Source organism: Rhincodon typus, chromosome 8, assembly GCF_021869965.1.
Source record: "Rhincodon typus isolate 14 chromosome 8, sRhiTyp1.1, whole genome shotgun sequence".
In the NCBI taxonomy this organism is placed as follows: domain Eukaryota; kingdom Metazoa; phylum Chordata; class Chondrichthyes; order Orectolobiformes; family Rhincodontidae; genus Rhincodon; species Rhincodon typus.
The window spans coordinates 29,949,857-29,970,729 of NC_063339.1; positions in this window are offsets into that span (position 1 = coordinate 29,949,857).

Consider the following 20,873-nt stretch of genomic DNA (forward strand, 5'->3'; position numbering starts at 1 on the left):
CCAGCATCAGCAGTTTTTTAGTCTCTCAACTTCACTAAAACTGTTTTTAATTACTATTCCAAGAAATCCCCAATAACAGATCTTAAAACGGAAAGTCTGTCATTTTCTGTTTCTTCCTAAATATTGAATTTAAAGTTTGAAAATTTCCATCATACGGGAAAATTTCTGAATCAAGAGCATTTTGGAATATTATGGTTAAAACACTTAAATTTTATCATCTTTGAAATTCTTTTAGACCAGAAGTGAAATTCATCATAGATTTAAATGCTCTGTATGTTTGTCAGTTTCAGAACCATTATTTTTCTTATTCTAGTTGCTTGCTTGCATTAACTTTTGGGTGTTCTAGTCCTTGAATCATAGTTAGTTTTCTTGTTCATTGGCAAGGGGCATGAGAACCATGGAGGTGGAGCGTGGGTGAGGGAATGAAAGGCTGTCTCACAGATGCTGAGGGAATAAAAGATCCTGAATGTTGGGCTCGTTGGAGACTCTTTGAAATTCTGGGTGGGATGGGTCAGAGAACACTGGCTTCTGGATACGGGGTGGATACTGGCTGTTTAGTTCTGGGAGATTGAAGAGCCCTAGCAGTTGAAGGTGTATTCAGGATTCCTGGATACTTGGGAGATCAGGAGTAGGATAGGGGACACTTTGGCTCCTGGATGCTGTGCAGTTTGGGCTCACTGGCTTCTGAATGCCTCAAGTGTTGAGTGTGGTGTTGGTGTTGAAGACTTCTGGGATTTGGCAAGGTTTATTCTCTAAGTTCTCTCTAGTTTAGTTCTCTCTAGTTCTCAAAGACCACCTCCAGCCAGTGTATGTTTGTCTCATTTGCCCACTGGTTGTTAATTGGCCAGCTGGTGAGGATGAGCCAGCTGAACACTTCACCTTGGTACAGGAGGCCACTTAAGAAGAGGGAGCGAAAAGACAAGTGGTAGTTGTAGGGGAGTTTATAATTAGGGAGATTGATAGCATTCTTTGCAAGCAGGATCGGGAGGCCTGCATGATGTGTTGCCTGACCAGTGCCAGGGTGATGGACATCTCTGGCCCACTTGAAAGGATATTGGAACAGGAGGGGGAGGATCCAGTTGTTGTGGTCCACCTTGGGGCATACAACATTGGCAAGGCTAGGAAGGAGAAACTGTTTGGGGATTAACAAGCACTAGGAATGAAATTAAGGAACAGGTCCTCAAGGGTTATAATCTCTGGACTACTACCTGAACCACATGCAAATTGGCTTAAGGATAAGAAAATTAGGCAAGTAAACACATGGCTAAAGGAATTGTTTGGGAAAGAGGAGTTGCATATCATGTGGCATAGGCATCAATTTTGGAACAGGAGGGATTTGTACCATTGGGCAGTCTCCACCTGGACCGATCTGGAACCAGTGTTTTAGTGAAGAGGATAAATAGTGAAATTGGGGGGGGAAGGGAAAGGGAAAGCGACAGGAAGTATAATGGTAAACAGAGAAGAAAGCAGCAGGTTAACGTGTGTGCAGGAGGGTTTAATTACATCGAAGACTATGAAAATAATTAAAAGGCAGGAAGACTCAGGAGATATTATTAATGGAGATGTTAGAATTTCAAAAGAAGGTATAAAAACTAGCATAAAGGCACTTTACCTGAATGCTCGTAGCATTCAAAACAAGGTAGATGAGTTAATAGCACAAATGATCATGAATGACTATGATTTTGTAGCCATAACAGGGACATGGTTGCATGATGGTCATAACTGGGAATTAAATATCCAATCAGACAATTTGGAAGGAAAGACAGGAAGGTAAGGGGGGTGGTATAGCTCTGATATTTAAGGATGATATCAGGGCGTTAATGAGGAATGCCATTGGTTCTATGGAGAACAAGGTTGAATCCATTTGGATGACACTTAGAAATTCTAAGAAGAAAAAGTCACTGATAGGCCTAGTCTATAGGCCACCAAATAATAACATCACATTGGGGCAGGCAATAAACAAAGAAATAACTAATGCCTGTAAAAATGGTATAGCAATTATTACGGGGGATTTTAATCTACATGTTGATTGGTTGAACCAGGTCGGTCAAGGCACCCTTAAGAAGGAGTTCATTGAATGTACCCGCGATTGTTTCCTTAAACGGTATATAATGGACTGACGAGGGAGCAAACTAAGCTAGATCTGGTCCTGCATAATGAAGAATAATTAATGATCTCAGCGATATAAGAACTGCTGATGCTAGAGTCAGAAATAACACAGTGTGGAGCTGGAGGAACACAGGAGGCCAGGAAGCATCAGAGGAGTAGGAAAGTAGGAAAGAGATGGGCTGAAGAAGGGTCCCAACCCAAAACGTAAACTTTCCTGCTCCTCTGATGCTGCCTGGCCTGCGTTGTTCCTCCAGCTCCACACTGTGTTATCTCCATAATTAATGAATTCATAGTTAGGGATCGTCTTGGAAGGAACTATCACAGTATGGTTGAATTTAGAATACAGATGGAAATTTAGAAGATAAAATCCAATACCAGGGTCCTGTGCTTAAACAAAGGAGACTACAGCAGGATGAGGGAGGAATTGGCTAAAGTAGACTGAAAACAAAGACTCTATGGTGGGACAGTTGAGAAACAGTGGAGGACTTCCAAAGCAATTTTTCAAAGTGCTCAGCAAAAGTATACACAAATAAAAGGAAGGACTGTATAAAAAGGGTGATCAGCCACGGATGCCTAAGGAAATAAGGGAGGCTATCTGATTGAAAGATAAGTCATTCAAAGTGGCAAAGAACAGTGAGAAATCTATCATCAAGGAAGAAATAGCGCAACATGGAAATAAAAATTGTGCTATTGGGCAGACACAGCATGGGTTCATGAAGGGCAGGTCATGTTTAACTAATGTACTGGAGTTCTATGAAAGCATTATGAGTGTGGTGGACAACGGGGACCCAGTAGATGTGGTGTATCTAGATTTCCAAAAGGCATTCGACAAGGTGCCGCACAAAAAGCTGCTGCATAAGATAAAGGTGCATGGCATTACAGGAAATGTATTCACATGGTCAGAGAAATTGTTTAACTAACAGGTAGCAAAAAGTGAGGATAAATAAGTGTTTTCCTGATTGGCTATCAGTGGCTAGTGACGTGCGTCAGTGTTCAGTGTTGGGACTGCAATTGTTTACAATTTACGTAGATGATTTGGAATTGGGGACCACATGTGGTGTGACAGAGTTTGCGGATGACATTAAGATAAGTGGTGAAGCAAAGTGTGCAGAAGGACTCTTAAAGTTTGCAGAGCGATATAGTGATTGGACAAAGATCTGGCATATGGAGTACAATGTTGATAAATGTGAAGTCATCATTTTGGTAGGAATAACAGTAAAAAGGACTATTATTTGAACAGTAAAATAACTGCTGTGCAGAGGGACCTGGTGTTCTTGTGCATAAATCACAGAAGGTTGGTTTGCAGGTACAACAGATAATTAAGAAGGCACATGGAATGTCGTCCTTCATTGCTAGAGGGATTGAGTTTAAAAGCAGGGAGGTTGCAGCTGTACAAGGTGCTGGCGAAGCCACACCTGGAGTACAATGTGCACTTTTGGTCTCCTTACTTGAGAAAGGATGTACTGGCACTGCAGGTGTTGGAGGTTGATTCTGGAGTTGAGAGGGCTGGCTTATGAGGAGATATTGAGTTGACTGGGATTATATACATTGTAATTTAGAAGAATGAGGGAGGATCTTATAGAAACATATAAAATTATGAAGGGGATAGATAAGATAGAAGCAGGGAGGATGTTTCCACTGGCAGGTGAAACTAGAAGATGGCATAGCCTCAAAATTAAGGGGAGCAGATTTAGGACTGAATTGAGGAGGAACTTCTTCACCCAAGGGGTTGTAAATCTATGGAATTCCCTGCCCAGTGAAGTATTTGAGGCTTCCTGATTGAATGTTTTTAAAGCTAAGACAGACAATTTTTTGAACAGTAAAGGAATTAAGGGTTATGGTGAGAGGGTGGGTAAGTGGAGCTGAGTGTCAAAAAGATCAGCCATGATTTTATTGAATGGCGGAGCGGGCTTGAAGGGCCAGATGGCCTACTCCTGCTCATGGTTCTTATGTTCATATGAACACCACCAACTGCACGGTAACCTCCAGGCCACTCTGGATCAAAATTCACAGAACTCCTACAGGACTACAGATGTACTTACATCACATAGACTGCAGAGGTTCAAGAAGGCAGCTCACTACTACCTATAAATGGTGGCCTAGTCAACGGCCCCCACGTCCCATAAATGAGTAAATGAACAAATGAAAAGCAAATTTGACATGAAGTATGCAAACTGTTGTAGGCAAGAAGATACAAATCTATCAAAATATGGAGACTCATTTTAAAAGGAGTGGAAACTTTCTAAATTGAAATGTGAGGAGGTAAGGTATTAACTAAGTGTACAATCCTGAAGGATAGCTCCTGACAACAAGATCCTTTTGTGCATTTACGGTTCAAGCCTGCTGTGATAAAAGCCAGCTTTCAGCTCTCACATAACATTGGCAAAAAAACTTAAATCTAACTCGGAGTGTACCCCATACTGGGCTGATGTGTTCCACTGTAATTGCTCTTCAATGAATTGGTCACCTGAAAGTAAAAGCTTCAACATAATGTTAGCCATTGTGTGTTCATTTTATAAAAAAAGCATAGATTTGAGCAGAAAACAGTGAGTGAAAGCTGCAATGAACTTCTCATCCATTATTTTAAATACATTAGTTTTTCCTGCTGTTCATAATTGTGAAAGGAATGAAAGAATATGTTTGGGAGAAAAGTCTTGCTTAAGGGCTCTGGATCTTGTTACAAGACTTTTGAAACAAAAATCATGCTGTTAGCCAGTTTAGTGGTAGGGCCATGGTGTGAACTATAAAACAATGAGGAGATTCTAAATCCAAATAAAATTGTCATTTAAATAGAAAACATTCTAGAGCTGCAGCAGAGGCTGGTGATAATAGTTGTTTGAGTTTATATGGAAGAGATTTCCCCCTTGAATTCTTTCAAAGATATAAACGGACAAGAAAGTAATGAAATTATGCAATAACAGAAAATACCATGAACCGAATGGACAATAAAATGCAGAAACAGGATTAGTAATGGAATCAGAGAAAAGTCAAGGAGCTATACATATACTTCAATCACAGCTCAGAGGTTGCACGCTTGCCTTTGGATTACCCATGTCTTCAAGCCTCACCCCTGAGACTTGAGTACATAATTTACACTGTCTTCTCTCTCCAATCGAGTGTTCCACTTTTGAAGGTGCTTGTTTTCTGATGGAAAATTGTAATGAAGCCCTTTCAAGTGGATGTAAAATATTCCATTGAAAAGAGGAGGAGAGGAGTCCTCCCAATGCCCTTGACAATATTTATTCCTCAATCAATGTTGTTAAAACAGATAATCTGTTCATTGCTGTTTGTGACATTTTGCTCTGTGAAATTTGGAGCTTATTTGGATCACTGTCCCTTTACTTTACATGTATAGATCTTTACAGAGGTGGAAGCAGGAGATTGTTGCGTTTCCTCCATTCTGATGAGCATTGCAGAAAAAGATACAAGACTGATGAGATGACATAAGGGTGTGGTTATGGCTCAGTGGTTAGCACTACTGTTTTGCAGTGCCAGGGGTCCAGGTTCAATTCCAGCCTTACATAACTGTCTGTGTGGAGTTTGCTGTTTCTCCCTGCATCTGTGGGGGTTTCCTCAGGTGCTCAGGTTTCCCTCCACAGTCCAAAGATGTGCGGATTAAATGGATTGGTTGTGCTAAATTGCCTATAGTGCCCAGGGATGTGGAAGCTAAGTGGATTAGCCATGGGAAATGCAGGGTTATGGGGCTAGGAGAGGGGTGTGCATCTGGATGGGATGCTTTTTGGAGGGTCGGTGTGACTTGTTGGTCTGCTTCCACACTGCACGGATTCTATGATTCTGTATCAGCTTCCGTTTGCTTTGCCCAATCTGTGCAAACTATTCCAACAAGAATCTGTAGAGTTGGGTCCACAATGCCTCCTTTCTAATGTCAATTAATATCACAGCAATCTATTGCCACTAGGAAATTGACATCTGTGACATGCAGTGTCACTTAAACAGAAAAGAAAGGTTCTTGTCCAGAATAACTTATTCTCAGGAGCAGCATTGTGCTGTTTCCTGGTTCCTTGCATGGTGGTCCTCTCACCTAATGAAGGAGCAGCACTATGAAAGCTTGTGATTTCAAATAGACCTGTTGGACCATAACTTGCTGTTGTGTGACTTCTGGCTTTGTCCACTATTTAAGACAGAGGAAGAGGGAAAGTGCAGAGCTACAGACCAATAGCCTGACATCCATTTTAGGGAAAATGTTTGAATCTATCATAAAGGATGTGACAACTGAACATTTAGAAAAGAATGGCAAAATTGGCAGGATTGTCAGGGATTTATGTTTGATAAACTTGAGGGAGTATTACGAGGATGTTACTTGCAGCATAGACTAAGGAAAGCCAGTAAATGCAGTGCATTTGGATTATTTGTATTTGCTGTAAACGTCTGAGTCTACGGGTTCCACACAGGAGGTTTGCAAATAAAATTAGAGCACATGGGATTGGACTGAGAATTGGTTAAAAGACAGGAGCTAGGGTGTAGGACTTAATAGAACATACTCAGGAGGGCAGGCTGTTACTAGTGAGTTCTGCAAGGTTAATGTTTGGCTTACAACTTTCTGCAATCTATATAAATTACTTGGAGGTGGAATCAATTGTAGTATTCCCAAATTTGCTGATGACACTAAACTGGACAGGAATGTAAATTGTAAGAAAAATACAAGGAGACTACTAGAGAACTTGGACAGACTAAGTGAATATCTCTTAAATGATGAGAGATTGGGAAGTGTACATCTCCAAATATACCTGTGTCCTTTTTCATAAGTTACTAAAAGTTAACATGCAGGAACAGCACACTATTAGAAAGGTAAACAATGTGTTGACATTTATTTCAAGAAAATATTAGCACAGAGGTATGGTGTGCTATATCTCACAGTTAGAATGCAGTACAACTTTAAGAGACATCCTCATGATATAATCACTGTGGTACGTGACCAGATGGTATAAAGGTCTCAGACTCTATCTTAACTGGGACCACTTAAGCAGGGCATAATAATAAAATGATCCACCTGTTTGGAACTAAATAGCTTACTATTAGTCCAAACAATGAAATATATATATGTAACAGGAGCTGCAATAAACATCTGCTCTATCATACAATGTCACGTTACCTACCTCTAGTTCTTATGTAATGGGAGTTTACGTAAGCATTGCTCCAAGAGGTACAGATACCCTGCTGGAGGCAAAATCTCTCACCATAGGGCCAGTGCATGATATACCCCAAGAGCCTGTTGATGAGTGTGTGGCAAGATGCTGCAGCAAGGGGAATAAATGTGATTTCTCTACAAAAACTTGAAGATGCTCATTGAATTAGTAATGGTCTTTATTCTAATTGAAGCCTTCAGCAAGGATCATCTGGGCAAGAAAAAGGCTACGTGATTAATGCCTTGCTTGCAGTTAGATGCAAACTTAAAGCCACAGGGGCAAGCCAACAACAGTTACATGCTTTAGGTTATGGTCAGGTGACCCATGACCTCCAGGATTGTTACAGAAATATTGACATATTTTCATGAGCCTGGATTAAAAGCCCGAAATGTGGAAGCCGAATTTAAATCTAGCCAGACTCTGCAACTTACAAACTGCAGAGCTAGAACAGACAGTATTCATGTAGACAAGCCTTGGACAATCAACTTCCCATCAAAACCAGACAAACCTGGAGAGAGATAGCAGGAACTGCAGATGCTGGAGAATCCGAGACAACAAGGTGCAGAGCTGGATGAACACAGCAGGCCAAGCAGCATCGTAGGAGCAGATGCTGCTTGGCCTGCTGTGTTCATCCAGCTCTGTACCTTGTTGTCTCAGACAAACCTGGAACTGCCTGGCCAGGTACTAATGGCCATATTGTTTCAAAATGAATTGTTGTTTGCACCTCCAGTGAAGCTGCTTTGTAAGAAGAATGCTATGCAGATTTGGTGACACCCAGCTCAGTAGGAGGCCAGAGGCACAGCGTGACAAGGACAGCACTTGACAGATGATGGTTTAAAACCGTGCCCTATAACTTCCCAAATATGGAAAGTAGTCACCCCATTGGATCTTCCTGCCCCTGCCTGATGGACACAGGCCACAGAATCTTCGAGAAGAATGTGAAATGTGGGGTTGAAGGGGTAACTGAACTCCAGCTCCTCTGCTTTTTTGCACTTTCTTTCACGGTGTCTCTGGAGAGACCACCTTGCTGAGATGACCTGAAGACTAGAAAGAGCCCTAGATGAGAGGGGAAGCCCAAATTGACGACTACAGAACCTGAAACATCAGCCAACTCTCAAAGACCAAGGAAGAGCCTGTTCCAGCCTTATTGAATGGGTATTATCAGTCCTATCAGACAAAAGGTTCAAACACAGTAGTAGGATTTGTGGATAGAGTGTAGTGAATCCTTGGAAGCATATGTTATATATAAATATAATATTTGGAAGTTTTGAGAATATGCAACCAGCCCAGATCATACAAAATCATTACTGGCCATGGTGCTACATTATGAAGGAACAGAAGCCAGCTTAGACATACCAGCCATGCATGAAGAGAGTGGTGAAGAAAACTCTGACGATGATTATGCAGTAATGTTGAGTGACAGCGATCAGCAGCAAGCCAAACAAGTTTCTAACCAAGAGCAAGCACGAACAACATATACCTCTCCAGGTGGTTATACATTCACCAGATCAACATGTTGTGAAACCTCCATTGCACTTTGAATTATTAATCTTGTAAACTCTGTTTTTACTATTATATAATTATTGAATTTACAACATGTACCAATGCATAACCATATATATCTCCTTGGGATAATATTCTTGTCTTTGGAAAAAGGGGGATGTTGTGTTGTGTCTGTGGTATGTATTATATCTTCAGAAGACATACTAATGATGTTATCACCATATTATGGTGTGTGACCTAATTGTAAAAGCTTTTTAGACTCCACCTGAACTGTTACAGCTTGAAGAATGCACGTTGCATTTTGCAACTGAATAGTTTAATATTTGCCCAGACATTGAAGTGTCTGTGGCTGTAATAAGAAAGTACAGTCATCATAGCCCTGTCAGACCAGATGGCTGCTCTCTCATTAGAGAGAGAGAGAGGGAGAAAGAGGGGACTGGTCGTGGTTTAACCTGATGTTCACCGCACCTCAGGCGAGGTGAGCAGATGAGAGGGAGAATTTTTCTTGGCACCCTCAGCTGGTTTGGGCATTGAATGCACTCTTTTACAAAGTGTTACTTTGCACAGCAGACCACAGTGGGCACTGATCGCTGACCCAAATACATTGGCCCTGTCCACTGACGTCAGCACAGCGCCCCTGCCCCAGCCTGATCACAATGTACCCATCTCTGACCTGAGCACAGCGGGCTAACTGGAGCCCTGGGTCCCAGTTAATTTGTGTGAAATACTGGTGTGGAAGAAGTGGATTCCAGTTTGTTGGGCATCAGTTGTTGCTGTTAAGTAGGAACATGGAGTAATCAGCTGAACCATGATCTTACTGACTGATGGAGCAGGCTGCAAGGGCTGACGCACCAACCCCTGCTCTTCATTTGTAAAATTCTATATTTGTGGCAATCCTCAAACCTGGCCAATGCTATGCTACAACAGTAAACTTAGCATCACCCTGGAGAAAGTGGAGTTTTCTAAAGAGTAGATACAGATTGAATTGGAAAGTAGTGGTCTGTGACAGTAGTCCCAAATGAACTGACTCCAGGGAATGGCCTGGGAAATTGAACATTCCAATGGCAATTTCCCTGCATCTGGAACTCTCCGAAAAAGCATCTTAAGCTGAAGGATTCTAACTCATTTACCCTTAATAGTTAGCCAGGAAAATTTTTTTTAAAATTAATTCATGGGATGAGGGTATTGCTGACTATTTATTGCCCAACCCTAATTGCCCAGAGGGCAGTTATGAGTCAACCACATTGTTGCGGGTCTGGAGTCACATGTAGGCCAGACCAGGTAAGGATGGCAGTAAGGACGTTAGTGAACCAGATGGGTTTTTTACAACAATGGATTCATGGTCATAATTAGACTTTTATCTTCAGATATTTATTAAATTTCCACCATCTGCTGTGGTAGGATTCAAACCCAGGTCCCCAGAACGTTACCTGGGTGTCTGGATTAACAGTCCAGCAAAAATGCCACATTGCCTCCCCGGTAATTAAAAACTACTCCAACTCCTGGATATTTATTAAACCAAATCTGCAACTCACCACTGACCCTGTCCCCCCACAACTGACCACTGACCTGACTTGACATCAATGAAATCTGGCACTTACCCACACCTCACCCACCTGGTACTGTATTCCTTAAGTACCTAGCACCTACCAACACTGCGCCTCCCCCATCATCCACCCACTTCCCATCTTAGACCCTCACCATCCACAGTATTGCTCAATTTAACCTTTGGAATACATCACTCAGTCCTCAGTTGTTTTACTGATGAAAACCAGAAGAGCTGCGGATGCTGTAAATCAGGAACAAAACCAAAGTTGCTGGAAAAGCTCAGCAGGTCTGGCAGCATCTGTGAAAGAGAAAACAAAGTTAACGTTTCGGGTCCGGTGACCCATCCTCAGAACTGGTTCATTATTATTGTTATTCAGTTCTGAGGAAGGGTCACTGGACCCAAAACGTTAACTCTGTTTTCTCCTTCACAGATGCTGCCAGACCTGCTGATCTTTTCCAGCAACTTTGTTTTTGTTTCACTGATGATCTCTGCTATTGGTTCTAAGGAGCCCCTGACCAGAAACCTCGAGCACAAAGGTTATCCAAGCCTGATCTGAATTTCTGTGCCACTGTCTGCAGCTGACAATAAAACGACTACATGGTCCAGGAGATGGAGTACAATTTCACAATCGAGAATTCTCAGCCTTGAGTAGAAAGGCATGTCATGAGCTCGATCATCTTCAAATAGTGGAAGGAGTGAACAAGATAAAGTTAAGGAACTGCTGTTCGAAGGGCCAACAATAGACCATTTCAAAGGGCTCCACAGATTCATGGCAGAACTTAAACAAAAATCAGATTCCATTGAGAATAATTATGTTTGCAGAGTAAATTTGTTTTTTACTGTCTAGGAGATGGGAACATGTAACAAAACTGGATTGGTACAAATGTCTTTTGTTATCAGCACTGAAGAGAGTTTAGACCACAAGAGACTGTGAGGATAAACAAACAATGAGATAGCTAACGAATAGCACACCCCACATTTGCAACACAGTTTGGTGAACAGGTATGATGGATTCAGGTCTGATCCTGGATGTTCAGGTGACTCAGAAGAGATAATTTCATGTGGAATATTTGACATCCTTCTCTTCCCAGGACGAATCCTTAGTAACTGTGACAGAGATCGCATCAAGCCTGAAGCAACCCTTAAATAATGGAACTGAGTAAGTGAATGATGCAATGTGCTTTTCTGTGTTGATTCACATAACATATTCAACAGAATCAGGTTTGTATTGTGCCAGATAGCTGTAAGCATTTACAGCTAAATATAAATGCTTAGATGACATTTCAGGATTACACATTCAATCTGGTTTATATGCTTACTTAAATTATTATTATATTGCTAAGTTAGTTGACCAGTTGACCTGCAGATTGACTAGCAGACTGATTGGTTGCTTGCTAATAGATTAATTTACAGAGAGAAAGATGAAGTTGTTGCACTAGAGTGTAACATGTCATGATGCCATCTAGCAGTCTTAAAGGTATGGTGTCTTTCAGAGATCTGTGCAATAATAAAGAAACATAGGAATTGTGTTCTGATAAAAATATACAAAGATGCATATCGGTGCGTTATCTTTACACATTAACATTGTACTTTGGTGGATCTACAATATGACCAGGTCTAGCCCTTATAAGATTAGCACAACTTAACTGTATAGTTTTACTCAGTGGTATACTGCCTGTTGTTGTGGATGAATGTGTATCATGTGTAATAGATGGTTACTGTTTGGTATGATATTTTCAGTATCAGAAAAATCCTTTTGTGTGATTGATGGATGGTCATGTGCAAATTGGATATATTGTCTGTTTTGTTGCGGGATTTGACCATTATTTGTGGCAAAATTGTATGACTTGGGCTAGACACAATGTCATATTATCTTTGTGCAAACCCACGTATTCATATAAAGATCTTGAACTCTGATATTTTGGCCTGGATATGATTTTGGTCTGTTTTAGGTTACGTATAGAACTGTAATTTTTGCACATCTAGCAATATTTCCTTGTGTGAAGTTCTTTAATGTGTCTTGATGTACTAAAATTCTGTAGAAGTGGAAAGTGTTTTATTAATATAATTTGTTAATTAGAGTTTTAGTTGTCTAAAAACACTACATACGTACATATTAGTTCATTTGTTAATACAAATCAAGATATCTTCTATGTAGATCAGCAGAAAAGAAGGTGAGGAGGGAAAACAATCAAGTCTTTTATACTTTCAGTCTCATGTCATTTTTGGTTTAATTTTCCATAGATGACAATCTCATAACTGCTGCTGTTTGGCTCAAGAGCTTTAATATTTTCAACTTGAGTTAACTGAAAAATTTTGAAAAACGAACACATTTTCCAAATGCTTACTAAATCTTGTTGTGATTGCCCTCCTAGCCTTTGAATGCCGGTTATTGGCAGTATTGTTATGTGAGGGAAGGGGTCAATTTAATGAAACTGTTATTAGTCTGGTGGGAAACATGAAATGTGGCGAATAAAGCAGCTTGCTGAGGAAGCAAATTAAAGAACTCATGAAGGCTCATTTCCAAAGCAGATGATTTAAGTTGAGCAGGACCACGTTATTTGGGAGTTATTATAAAGTTACATGAACTAAATGCACAACGATGGTGAAAAAGAGAAATAGTTGAAGCTGAAAATATGAAAACTTAACAAGGTCTATACAGAAATTGAATTTCAAGGTTGAAGTTAAACTGTATTTGCTGGCATCACAATCAAACACTGCACAAAACAAATAATCTCAGGAAAACTTGTTACAGTGAATAAATGTAAACTGTAAAAGCTACTCAAAAGGACTTTCACATAATTTGAAAACATGAATATCTGCACTGTAAACTATTCTAGACTGACCACGTGGCAAAATGTTAATCTTCAGTGCTATGGCATTCATTTTTAACAGTTTTTAATTGTTTCCATCATGCACCATTTATGGTTGTGTTGCTGCAGGTTGTAAAATCATGATATCTTGTCCATTATCATTAGAATAGAAAGACCAATTACATTTATGGGTAAATTTCCATTTGGTTTCTCTTGTTTGCTTAGCCTAACTTTGCCAAAAGACTTGGATAAACCATGGAAAATGGCAAGCATTTTTCAGGATTTTCTACAATCTTCTTTGTAGGTTACCAAGAACGAGTAAGAAATATTTTGTCAATTATCAGATATCCAGATCATATGTTTCTCGTTACCAACGTTAAGGGAATTGTTCTTTATGCCTTTTTAAATGCATACATCAAATTAGCTCTCTGACAATAATTGTACCAATGCCTTTTCACCATTGTTAGTTTTGTTTAGTTTATCAATTACCCCTCACACCCCTTTCTTAAACGTCTGTCATTTTTTGGCTCTTTTTCCAATGTCATGTCTCCTATGTTTGTGGCATGGTGGCTCGGTGGTTATCACTGCTGCCTCCCAGCTCCAGGGACCCGGGTTTGATCCCACTCCTGGGCAACTGTCTATGTGGAGTTTGCACATTGTCTGTGTGGGTTTCCTCTCACAGTCCAAAGATGTGCAGGTTAGGTGATTAGCCCATCCTGCCCAGGGATGTGTCAGTTAGGTGAATTAGCTATGGGATATGCAGGTTTATAGGGATAGGGTGGGATGCTCTTTGGAGAGTAGGTGTGGACTTGTGGGGCTGAATGGCCTGTTTCCACGCTGTACGGATTCTATATTAATTTTCCACATCAATATTATTGGCAATGCAATTACTCAGTACTACCGTTTCACTGTAATTACTTGTGAGTTTATCATGTGCATCCTTTAGTAGCCATATCCTAAGTCCATTTTTTTCTTATTATTTATGTATCTGTGGAATACTTTATTTCTTTTTACATTCCTTGGAAAATTAACTTCACCCCCAAATTGTTTTCTAATTTCTATATAGATAAGTTTGAGTTTTTCAGTGTCTATCTCCTGTTTGCTTTTTCTTTTCTTCTTGCTCTTTAGGTTAGTTGCTTCTGTTGATTTCTTATTTCTTTGTGGGTAATGCAATGCCAGGATCTAGCGCATGGATGATTATAGAACATAGAACATAGAACATTACAGCGCAGTGCAGGCCCTTCGGCCCTCGATGTTCTGCCGACCTGTGAAACCAATCTGAAGCCCATCTAACCTAAACTATTCCATTATCATCCATATGTTTATCCAATGACAATTTAAATGCCCTTAAAGTGGGCGAGTCTACTATTTTTGCAGGCGGGGCATTCCACGCCCTTACTACTCTCTGAGTAAAGGACCTACCTCTGACATCTGTCCTATATCTATCACCCCTCAATTTAAAGCTATGTCCCCTCGTGCTAGCCATCACCATCTGAGGAAGAAGGCTCCCACTGTCCACCCTATCTAATCCTCTGATCATCTTGTATGTCTCTATCAAGTCACCTCTTAACCTTCTTCTCTCTAACGAAAACAGCCTCAAGACCCTCAGCCTTTCCTCATAAGACCTTCCCTCCATACCAGGCAACATCCTGGTAAATCTCCTCTGCACCCTTTCCAATGCTTCCACATCCTTCCTATAATGCTATCAAACTTTTCTTGTTTGATCCTGGGGAGAATTGATTAATTATTGGGATTGGAACACACCAGTTGATTTCCCCTTCCATTGACCATCTGGTTGTGATGCAGATATTCATTTTCAGATTATGTCTTTAAATTATGGAGTAAATTTCTGCAAGGGTTGCTATAACTTTGGTAGAAATGCCATTGAAATCACAGATATGGTGCACAAGTATCTTCTAGAGTTTTCATGGCTCCTCAACTGAAGTTACGATTGGGGGAACATTTGTGGAAGTTCATCTGAATAATGCTTTCAAATTGTAACTACCTTTTCACTTTCAAATACTCAAAAAACTTTACTTCTGGACAATTCAGTGACTTCTCAACTGGAAGACAAGAGTTTGAAGGTTTACAGGTTTTCTGTTACTTGAATATACTTAACATTAATGGCTTCAACTGAGAATGGAGTGTTTTTAAAAAGTACCATAGAACATTTACCTAGTTTTACACTTAATGCTATTCAAACCTGGATGATTGCTTTATGTTGGTGACACTTACATGGCCCCCAAACAGAAGAACAATCATGTTTAGATGAATATTTAATTGCGTTGCTTAAGTAGTTTAACCTTAAATTCAATTTCTAATCAAATATTTATTCAATTTCTTTAAAAGAGATGATCAAAATAGCATCAGTCGTTCTTGGTAGCAATCCAATTCACATTATCTATTACTCAGTGGAGGAAAATGTCATGTAATCTTGATTGAGGCTTGTTAGCTTTGGAAGTAGTGAGCTCAAAATTACGTACAATATTCTAATTGTGGCCTTTCTAATGACCTTTGCAAGGTGAGAATAAATTATACCCATTTATAATCAAGTGTCCTTGACATATATTCCAGTACTAAATTGGTTTTGATAATAGTTTGACAATTAATGGCTGTCTTCTCTTATTTTAAAGGGATAATTTCACCATCAATTCTTTCTTTTAAAAAGCAAAGTTCCAAAGAAATTATGCTTTATCAACTCTTTCCTGACCTCTACTTCTATATGGTTACATTTTAAAACAGGTAGTTCAAATTCATGCCTGAGAGTACATTGACTGACAACTTTAAAAAATTTGGAAACAGTTCTTTGAGAATTCACAAAAATACGCAAAGGAGACCATGTTCTTTTTCAGTTCCCTGCATTGCCAGTTAAATTTTATTCCAGGGATATATTTAAACAGACATTTCTTTTCATATCCAAGTTACCAGCATGAAACAACGGTGAAAATTCAGCAGATGTGCAGATCCCAGGATTGAGCTGTGAAGTTTACTTGTATCAAAAGTGCAACAGCTTCAGAAAGCAGGATTCTTGGGTTTCTTGACCTGCGTTTTGGGAAGGGAAACAACTTCAGATGAGTTTGTTAAAATTCCTTCCAGGAGAATTTGGTTTGAGTGGAAAGGCCTGTCCTCAGAAAAGGACTTGGTTATTTTGACATCAAAATCATATGATCACTGGTCTATACTGCCAAAGACATATGTTTGTCTGGTGAAGAAACTGAAGCTTGGGATAATCAAACTTCTGAATAGCAGTAGTTAGAGTTTAAGTATATAATTATGGGATGAACCTCATCTAAAATCAACTAAGTGTCAATTTTGGTGAGTTTCATGAAGGGGTTCTCTCTGTGAGCTCTGGTGAGTTACGTCACACATTTCTTTGTTGCTCATGTCATTATGTATGTACCGTGTCTCTATGACGCTGCTTATCAGCAGTAGCTGTATTCATTGCTGCTGGAACCTCATGGGATTTCTGCTATCTTTTAAGGCAAGTTGTGCAAATTGCCAGCTGCAAGTAGCCTTTAGGCATTCACTGGACTCAAAACATTAACTCTGCTTTCTCCACAGATGCTGCCAGATCTGCTGACTTTTTCCAGCATTTTCTCTTTTAGTTTCAGATTTCCGGTATCAGCAGTTCTTTGTTTTATTTTCCTAGAAATTACCCTTGCAAAGCATCTAAACATTGAAATGAAGCAGGAATATAAGAATTTTTAAAGATATTGGCATTGTGGAATACTCCAGGGTACCAGGTGCAGACCTCCAGGATGTGGTACCAATGATCATGGATGACTTGAACATTGATGGAATGGAACATCTTTCTGCGGATGAAATCAGCCACATTATGATATGCCACTCTCAACACAATGTGTTTACTGTCTATAATGTCCTGCACCTGGGGAAAGCCAGCTATGTTGGCAAAGCCTCCTGCCAAGTTGCAGTACTGACCTCATCATGAGGAAATGAGAAGAGGTGTGATCTGGCCCAAATTACATCAATAATAGCCTTGAATATATTTGTGTGTGGACAACTGACAGATCCCACCCAGGTCCCCTGTGGATGCTTGGAAGCAGCCAGTTGCATAAAAGTTCATGCACTGCCGTCACCTTGAAAGCTAAGCATGGGATAGGGTCAGCAAGGGTCACCCAAGGGTCAGCAAGGTTGCCACCTATCCCTTTAGTTCGCAATCCATGCTCCGGCAGATGACACAACTCTGCAATGATGTCCTAGGCTATTCTCGACCTGCAGTGTTACTACCTCTCACTCATCTGGAGGATGAGATACTGGCCGTCCAGTACCTCCTTCACTTCCTGAGGGGACTTCCAGCTGCGACTTCTTCATGTGGAGGCTGCTTGGCAGCTGCTGGAGGTTACTGTTGGTTCAGGGATTACTGAAGCATTACTTCCTCCTCAGTGTTCCTGTGTCCTCATTGTGCAGTGACCATGGTGATAGGAACTCCTGCTGTGGCTGGATCCAGTGGTTACGGTTCCAATGAGAACATAGAACATAGAACATAGAACATTACAGCGCAGTACAGGCCCTTCGGCCCTCGATGTTCTGCCGACCTGTGAAACCAATCTGAAGCCCGTCTAACCTAAACTATTCCATTATCATCCATATGTTTATCCAATGACAATTTAAATGCCCTTAAAGTGGGCGAGTCTACTATTTTTGCAGGCAGGGCATTCCACGCCCTTACTACTCTCTGAGTAAAGAACCTACCTCTGACATCTGTCCTATATCTATCACCCCTCAATTTAAAGCTATGTCCCCTCGTGCTAGCCATCACCATCCGAGGAAAAAGGCTCCCACTGTCCACCCTATCTAATCCTCTGATCATCTTGTATGTCTCTATCAAGTCACCTCTTAACCTTCTTCTCTCTAACGAAAACAGCCTCAAGACCCTCAGCCTTTCCTCATAAGACCTTCTCTCCATACCAGGCAACATCCTGGTAAATCTCCTCTGCACCCTTTCCAATGCTTCCACATCCTTCCTATAATGCGGTGACCAGAACTGTATGCAATACTCCAAGTGCGACCGCACCAGAGTTTTGTACAGCTGCAACATGACCTCATGGCTCCGAAACTCAATCCCTCTACCAATAAAACCTAACATACTGTACGCCTTCTTAACAACGTTATCAACCTGGGTGGCAACTTTCAGTGATCTATGCACATGGACACCGAGATCTTTCTGCTCATCCACACTACCAAGAATCTTACCATTAACCCAGTACTCTGTATTCCTGTTACTCCTTCCAAAGTGAATCACCTCACACTTTTCCGCATTAAACTCCATTTGCCACCTCTCAGCCCAACTCTGCAGCTTATCTATGTCCCTCTGTAATCTGCAACATCCTTCCGCACTATCCACAACTCCACGAACTTTGGTGTCATCTGCAAATTTACTAACCCATCCTTCTATGCCCTCATCCAGGTCATTTATAAAAATGACAAACAGCAGTGGCCCCAAAACAGATCCTTGAGGTACACCACTAGTAACTGAAATGAGCTTATTTGACGAATAGCAGAAACAAAATAAGTCCTTAGTAATGTGAGTGGGCAGCTTTACAACGCACAGAAATGATTGCTTAGCTTAGTCCTCCATACAATGGGACTTCAAAAAGAGGGTTGCTGAACAAAGAGACCTTGAAGTGCACTTCCATAGTTCCTTGTCAGTGGAGTTGCAGGTAGACAGGGTAGTGAAAAAGGTATTTGGTATGCTTGCCTTTATTAGTCAGTGCGTTGAATACAGGAGTTGGGAGATCATGTTACGGCTGTACATGGCATTGATTAGGCCACTTTTGGAATGCTGCATTCAATTCTGTTCTCCTTGCTATAGGAAAGATGTTGTGAAACTTGAAAGGGCTCAGAAAAGATTTACAAGGATGTTGCCAGGGTTGGAGCGTTTGAGCTGTAGGGAGAGGCTGATTAGATTGGGACCATTTTTCATGGAGTGTCAGAGGCTGAGAGATGACCTTATAGAAGTTTATAAAATCATGAGGGGCATGGATAGGGTGAGTAGTCAAGGTCTTTTCCCCAGGGTAGGGGAGTTCAAAACTAGAATATATATTTTTAAGGTGAGCGGCGAAATATTTAAAAGGGACCTAAGGAGCAACTCTTTCACACAGAGAGTGGTACGTGTATGAAATGAGCTGCCAGAGGAAGTGGTGGAGACTGGTACAATTACAACATGTAAAAGGCATCTGATGGGTATATGAATAGAAAGGATGGAGAGGGATATGGGCCAAATGCTGGCAAATGGGATTAGATTAATGTGGTCGGCATGGACAAGTTGGACTGACAGACCTGTTTCCATGCAGTACATCTCTATGACTATGGAATACCTGCACATGGACCTTGAACATAGTGGACCTTATTGTGATGTATACAGCACAAGTCCAGTCAGATTAGTGAAACCTGGTTTCCCCTTTCCCACTGCCTATATAATCCAAGAAAGGCATCATTGCATGGAAGAGAATGTTATCAAATTCAAGGTGAGAGTAAATCGCTTCCATATTCTTGGAGGCCTGGGATTTTCTTTGTGAATTATGGCCTATAGGTGACACTCTACAGTTGCTTGGTTTTACCCCTGATTCACGAAGATTACTATGATCAATTTTTATTGACCAATGACAAAGTCAACATTGCTTGCACTTGTATTCAACATTAGGCCCACAAGTAAAAATCTCTGATTACAGATGTCTTTAACCTGTTCTGTGTAAGTAACACATCAATGTAACATAAGGTTTTATGCTGCTCATAATTTGTTGAGGATGTACTCTTCTACAGGAAAACAAAGCACTTACTCCACCCACTTTGGTTGTGGTGATAGTCATTTTAAGTTCCATTGCGCGTTAGTAATTCAGATGAAGATGGAAGGCAACACAGATTGAGTTGTAGGCTCAGCCTGTCTATCAAGCTGATCTGCAAACCTAAAAGCTCCTTTCTTCCATACACTCCTTGCTGACCAATTCCCTGCCAAACTTTTTGTATAAGTCTTCATATCCTCACTTTTCCTCCTGACCCTCAGGCCCATAGCTTAGTAATGCCAGCCATCATGTTGCACAGTTCCCCAAGGGGGCCAAGGTGCTGGTCTCCATTAATGACCCTCCCAAACTGGCAGTAACTCCTGCCCTCCAATGGCTGACTGACCCCTGTAAGATTGAACAAGAATCCCCAATATTAAAACAAATGGACAAAACCCTGGATTTTTAGGCAGAACTCTGGATTTTCAAAATTTTCATAAAGAAAAGGGACAAATGGACTGAGTTCTGCAGGAAATGTACAACACAACACAGCAGAATGCAGATTGCTGTCTGGATCTATTGTTCAGCCTGGAATTTCAATTTACATCTCCTCTTTTAAAGGAACAATCAACTGAAACCAACAGGCAATAGCCTGAGATAACACAGTGTGTTCAGAAATTAATTCAGATTTTCTGAAGAAAGGTCCCAACCTGAAACGTCAACTTTCCTGCTCCTCTGATCCTGCCTGGCCTGCTGTGCTCCTCCAGCTCCACACTGTGTTATCTCGGACTCCAGCATCGGCAGTTCTTACTATCTCTGCGACACTAGCCTGAGACAGTATTTTACACCTTGTGTTACACAGTGCAGAGAGTATGGGGCCTGCAGAGATACTTGACATTCAATCTCTATCAAAACCCATTCTCACGTACCTAGCTATTGGAAGGCCAATTAACCTCAGAAGAGAACATCAAGAGCTCAATGAAAACTACAGATTTGGCACCGAGATAGGGGG